General features: G+C 47.8%; 1 non-coding gene across 1 annotated transcript; it reads right to left on the reverse strand.

The window, feature by feature from the left end:
* Positions 1–6,593: 6,593 nt before the first annotated feature.
* Positions 6,594–6,668, reverse strand: Trnas-uga (transfer RNA serine (anticodon UGA)). The gene has a single exon. It is a non-coding gene; the product is annotated as a tRNA-Ser (tRNA).
* Between the last annotated feature and the right edge of the window lie 228 nt (positions 6,669–6,896).

The raw sequence follows: 6,896 nt of genomic DNA on the forward strand, positions 1-6,896 counted from the left end.
TAATCCCCACATTAATGTACACAATTACATTGAAGCGCCAAAGAAACTAGTATATGGATGGTTGTTCAAATACAGAGATATGCAAACAGGCAGAATACGTCGCTGCGATCGACAACGCCTGTATAAGACAAGTGTCTGGCACAGTTGTTAGACCGGTTACTGCTGCTACAATGGCAGATTATCGAGATTTAAGTGAGTTTGAACGTGGTATTATAGTCGGCACAGTAGAGATGGGACACAGCATATCCGAGGTAGCGACGAAGTTTGTTGTGACTTGGCAAGACAGCCAAGCCAGTAGGACGGGAGGCCGAAGGGCACGCTTTTAAGCTCACGCAGGCTGGCGTGAGGTCTGGAACAGTTAAAGGAGTTGAGTCTAGAAAAAAAATACGTAGCTTCTAGAATACTTAACTTTAAGCCATAGTTGTTAAACATCGGTCTGACGGCACATGCATCACAAGACAAATAGGAAATAATAAAGGCGCCTTGCTAGGTCGTAGCAAATGACGTAGCTGAAGGCTATGCTAACTATCGTCTCGGCAAATGAGAGCGTAATTTGTCAGTGAACCATCGCTAGCAAAGTCGGCTGTACAGCTGGGGCGAGTGCTAGGACGTCTCTCTAGATTGCCGTGTGGCGGCGCTCGGTCTGCAATCACTGATAGTGGCGACACGCGGGTCCGACGTACACTAACGGACCGCGGCCGATTTAAAGGCTACCACCTAGCAAGTGTGGTGTCTGGCGGCGACACCACAAAGTGGAGATTTTCCCGTACGACCATTTCACGAGTGTACCCTGAATATGAGGAATCCGGTAAAATATCAAATCTCCGACTTCGCTGCGACTGGAAATAGACCCTGCAAGAAACGAACCTACGACGACTGACAAGAATCGTTCAATGTGACAGAAGATCAACCCTTCCTTAAATTGCTGCAGATTTCAATGCTGCACCACCAACAAGTGTGGGCGTGCGAACCGTTGAACGAAACATCATCGATATGGGCTTTCGGAGCCGAAGGCGCACTCGTGACCCCTTGATGACTGCATGAGACAAAGCTTTACGCCTCGCCTGAGACCGTCAACACCGGTAGAAGACTGTTGATAATTGGAAACATGTTGCGTCGTAGGACGAGTCTCGTTACAAGTTCTATGGAGTGGATGGACGTGTACGGGTGTGGAGGCAACCTCATGAATCCATGGAACCTGCATGTCAGCAGGGGACTGTTCAATCCTGCTCGCGAGAGGAACCATTAGGCGTGCGTGCCTAATGTTTTCATGGTTGTGAAATGTTTTCATGCAACTTTCAGATACAAATCTCGCAATTAAACTCCTGTAAATTGAAATAAGAACACCGTGAATTCATTGTCCCAGGAAGGGGAAACTTTATTGACACATTCCTGGGGTCAGATACATCACATGATCACACTGACAGAACCACAGGCACATAGACACAGGCAACAGAGCATGCACAATGTCGGCACTAGTACAGTGTATATCCACCTTTCGCAGCAATGCAGGCTGCTAATCTCCCATGGAGACGATCGTAGAGATGCTGGATGTAGTCCTGTGGAACGGCTTCCCATGCCATTTCCACCTGGCGCCTCAGTTGGACCAGCGTTCGTGCTGGACGTGCAGACCGCGTGAGACGACGCTTCATCCAGTCCCAAACATGCTCAATGGGGGACAGATCCGGAGATCTTGCTGGCCAGGGTAGTTGACTTACACCTTCTAGAGCACGTTGGGTGGCACGGCATACATGCGGACGTGCATTGTCCTGTTGGAACAGCAAGTTCCCTTGCCGGTCTAGGAATGGTAGAACGATGGGTTCGATGACGGTTCGGATGTACCGTGCACTATTCAGTGTCCCCTCGACGATCACCAGTGGTGTACGGCCAGTGTAGGAGATCGCTCCCCACACCATGATGCCGGGTGTTGGCCCTGTGTGCCTCGGTCGTATGCAGTCCTGATTGTGGCGCTCACCTGCACGGCGCCAAGCACGCATACGACCATCATTGGCACCAAGGCAGAAGCGACTCTCATCGCTGAAGACGACACGTCTCCATTCGTCCCTCCATTCACGCCTGTCGCGACACCACTGGAGGGGGGCTGCACGATGTTGGGGCGTGAGCGGAAGACGGCCTAACGGTGTGCGGGACCGTAGCCCAGCCTCATGGAGACGGTTGCGAATGGTCCTCGCCGATACCCCAGGAGCAACAGTGTCCCTAATTTGCTGGGAAGTGGCGGTGCGGTCCCCTACGGCACTGCGTAGGATCCTACGGTCTTGGCGTGCATCCGTGCGTCGCTGCGGTCCGGTCCCAGGTCGACGGGCACGTGCACCTTCCGCCGACCACTGGCGACAACATCGATGTACTGTGGAGGCCTCACGCCCCACGTGTTGAGCAATTCGGCGGTACGTCCACCCGGCCTCCCGCATGCCCACTATACGCCCTCGCTCAAAGTCCGTCAACTGCACATACGGTTCACGTCCACGCTGTCGCGGCATGCTACCAGTGTTAAAGACTGCGATGAAGCTCCGTATGCCACGGCAAACTGACTGACACTGACGGCGGCGGTGCACAAATGCTGCGCAGCTAGCGACATTCGACGGCCAACACCGCGGTTCCTGGTGTGTCCGCTGTGCCGTGCGTGTGATCATTGCTTGTACAGCCCTCTCGCAGTGTCCGGAGCAAGTATGGTGGGTCTGACACACCGGTGTCAATGTGTTCTTTTTTCCATTTCCAGGAGTGTAGATCCATGAAAACATCATCGTGATACCTGCAGATTCTGAAGAGTGCATTCTCTTCGACAGGGATGTCTTATCAGGCTACCAGTCTCTCGCGACTCTGCTAAACAAGTTGTAAAAGTCTTCTTTGCCGCAAGTTTCTGGTACGATGTAGTGTGGCGCACTAGCAGCACTTACCTGCACTTGGTTTGGGGACCCCCTGTTGATCAGTCCATGCCTACCAGCTTGACAAACTCTGTATAAAGCAGCGACCGAGTCTTACAGGGTCGGCTGCTATACATGCGTCTGTGTCCCTTCCTTGTTCCTTAACAGAAACAACTTCACTGTCTACGGCCAAGGAGCTCCCGTTCGCCCAGCTCCAGCCGAAACTGTCCGACAAAACATTCTACCAAACACAAACTTCGTCTATTCACCTAAAATTACTCCGTGCAATTACAGTGAAGCGACAAACAAAACAGGCAGAATACGCCGCTGGGGCCCGCAACACCCATATAACACAACAACTGTCTGGCGCAGTTCGGTTACTGCTCCTACTATGGCAGTTTATCAAGGTTTAAGTGAGTTAGAACGTGGTGTTGCAATCGGCCATCGAGCGATGGGACACAGCATCTCCGAGATAGGTGGCCGAACAAAGATCCTGCAAGAACGGGACCAACGACCACTGATGAGAATCGTTCAACGTGACTGAAGTTCAACCCTTCCTTAAATTGCTGCATATTTCAATGCTGGGCCATCACAAAGTGTCAGTGTGAGAACCACTCAAAGAAACGCCATCGATATGGTCTTTCTGAGCCTGCCTGGCCCGTCTACACCGACATTGGGCTGTTGATGACTGGAAACATGTTGCCTGGTCGGACGAGTCTCGTTTGAAATTGCGTCGAGCGGATGGACGTGTACAGGTATGGAGACAACCTCATGAATCCATGGACCCTGCATGTCAGCAGGGGACTGCCAGCTGGTGCAGGCTGTGTAACGGTGTGGGGCGTGTGCAGCTCGAGTGATATGGGACCCCTGATACGTCTAGATACGAATCTGACACGTGACACCTACGTAAGCATAATGCCTGATCACCTGTGTCCATTCTCCGCCCCGACAGCTGAGTGGTCAGCGTGACGGATTGCCGTCCTACGGGCCCGGGTTCGATTCCAGGCCGGGTCGGGGATTCTCTCCGCTCAGGCACTGGGTGTTGTGTTGTCTTCATTTCATCCCCATCCGGCGCGCGGGTCGCCCATTGTGGCGTCGAATGGAATAAGACCTGCTCCATGGCGGCCGGTCCTGCTCCGCAAGGGGCCTCCCTGCCAATGACGCCAAACGCTCATATCCATTACCTGTATCCATTCATCTGCATTGTGCATTCCGACCGACTATGGCAATTCCAGCAGGACAATGCGGCACCCCACAAGTCCATAATTGATACAGACTGGTTCCAGGAACACTCATCTGAAATTAACACTTTAGCTGGCCACCAAACTCCCCAGACATGAACATTATTGAGCATGTATGGGATGCCTTGCAACGTGCTGTTCAGAAGAGATCTCCACCCCTTGTGCTCTTACGGATTTATGGACAGCGCTGATAAACTAGCACATTCCCCATTCTGATAATACAGCTTCACTAAAAGCGCATTTTCAGGTAACGTCAACATGCTGCGAATGCTGGCGCATCTGATTCTCTCTCTCATTACAGCTACTTCAATACACGATTGTCATGCGCAGTCACTGACGTTTTGCTGTCCAGCGCCATCTGTTGGACATTTTGTGAACTTTGTTTTCTGTTTGGTTCTAATAAAACCCAATGTCATTCCAAGCATGTGTGTGTCTATTTGTGCCTCACTATCTACATTATTCCGTAATTTATTCAGTTTTCAAATTTATACTGACTTTTTGTTCACCCGGTATTTCGTCATTTCTTTATTCGGTGTGGAGACTGAACAGCAGGGGCGAAAGACTGCATCTCTGTTTTACACTTTTCTTATCGGACCGTTCTTCGTCTCGCATTCTTATTTTAACCTCTTGATTCTTATACATATTGTACACATCCTGTCTTTCCCTGCAACCCTTTACGTATTTTCCTCAAGTTTCTAACATCTTGTACCATATTACACTGTCGAACCCTTTTTGTAGTTCGGCAAATTGTATGTACGTCTATTAGCTTTTCTTAATGTGTGGTGCCTTCACGTTTCCCAAAGCCAAACTAATCGCTATGTAACACAGCCGCAATTTTCTTTTCGATTCTCATGTATATTACCCTTGGTAACAGGTTGAATGCACGAGAAAATACGCTGACTGTCAGATAGCTCTTGCTCTTATTGCTACTGCTGTCTTCGGGATCATATGGCTGACATTTTCCCGGAAGTCTGACGGCTTCCGTCCAGACTTATAAATTCGGCGAAACACTCGTTTGTTGCCACTTCTATCAACCACTTTATAAATTCCTTATCTGATAACAAGTCTCCCAAGATTCTATTAAACTCTGGCTGTAATAATGTATCCTCTGTGTAATCCATGCCGATACTCGTGTTCTTCTTTTATATCTTCACCATTTCCTCTCCCACATAGAGGCCTCAGCCTTAAATGTACTCTTTCTACCTAAACGCTCTCTGAACAAAATCTTCTCGGTTTTCAATCCTCGTCAATTCGAATAAAACCCTGAGGTTTCGATGGCCATCTCCGCATCCGTCCTCAGGAATTAAATCACTGACTGTCGGGCCTGGCACGATGCCTATATAATCATAAAACCGTGCCAGCCCCGGCAGTCAGTGTAATATGGCCCAAGATGTTATAAATTGTCAGGAAAATAGATATAAGCTATATGGAAAGACAGGTAATGTACAAAATGTATAAGAACCAAGAGGGAAAAATAAGAATGGGAGACGAGAAACAGAGTGGTCCGGTAGGAAAAATATAAGATAGAGTTGTAGTCTTTTGCCCCTACTGTTCAGTCTCTAACCCGAAGAAAGAAATGAAGAAATATAAAGGAATCATTCAGAAATCGATTTATAATTATTCCTGATGACAATGGCGGCGATAGTCATCGAAACCTCGAGAATTTTATTCGATTGGACGCCGCTTGAAAACCTAGAGGATTTTATTCACACATGGTTCCCCGAAAGAGACACATATCTGCTCTCTCCTCAACGTCTTATCATGGAATTCCTCTTACGTTCCTAGTAATGATGCCATGTGGAAATTCCATTTCAAATCGGTCGAAAAATGAGAAAATTGACCTCGTAAAATAATTAATAAATTCTACGTGTGTCTATTACCATCAAAGAATAGAGCTTTCATAAAGCCTTCTCTTAAATGTGCACTAGTTTTCTTTGCTAAAACTCGGTAAAGCGTTTGTTATTTTCCGTGAGCGATCATTTGTTTACCATGTAACTCAAGAATTTTAAATCGGATTTCACTGAACCACGATTCATTGATTGATGTTGGGTGTAACATAACAATATTCAGTACAGTTCTTAAAAGCTATTTAGTAGCGTATTAAGCATAAACGCAGTGTCATAAAAACTAAACTTACGTAGCCCTGAACATCTTTTTATTAATTAGACATTGATTCAAATTCTAAGTTTTATGGAGCCCCTTGTCTGAAACTTGAAAAAAGTAATTAACTACAAAACACTTAAACTAGCACTGTAATTAGTTTGCGACGGGCTGCCTTGAAGCATAAAGAGTAGTCGATCGACAACGGTCTCGTCGTGATTAGTAAGTTTTGCCCCTGTTTTTATTTCCTTTTCATTTTACTTTTTTTACAGGCCTCCATTGAAGACAGCCTAAAAAAATTAAGGGATATTGTTCTTAAATCAAATGCTGAACAATAGGGCATTGAAACTTCCTGACAGATTAAAACTGTGTGCCGGACCGAGACTCGAACTCGGGACCTTTGCCTTTCACGGGCAAGTGCTCTACCAACTGAGCCACCCAAGCACGACGCACGCCCCGTCCTCACAGCTTTACTTTCACCAGTACCTCGTCCCCTACTTTCCAAACATCACAGAATCTCTCCTGCAAACCTTGCAGAACTAGCACTCCTGGAAGAAAGGATACGCGGAGACATTGCTTAGCCACAGCCTGGGGGAAGTTTCCAGAATGAGATTTTCACTCTGCAGCGGAGTATGCCCAGATATGAAACTTCCTGGCAGATTTTAATGTGGAA

The sequence above is a fragment of the Schistocerca serialis genome, chromosome 6 (genome assembly GCF_023864345.2).
Source record: "Schistocerca serialis cubense isolate TAMUIC-IGC-003099 chromosome 6, iqSchSeri2.2, whole genome shotgun sequence".
Lineage (NCBI taxonomy): Eukaryota > Metazoa > Arthropoda > Insecta > Orthoptera > Acrididae > Schistocerca > Schistocerca serialis.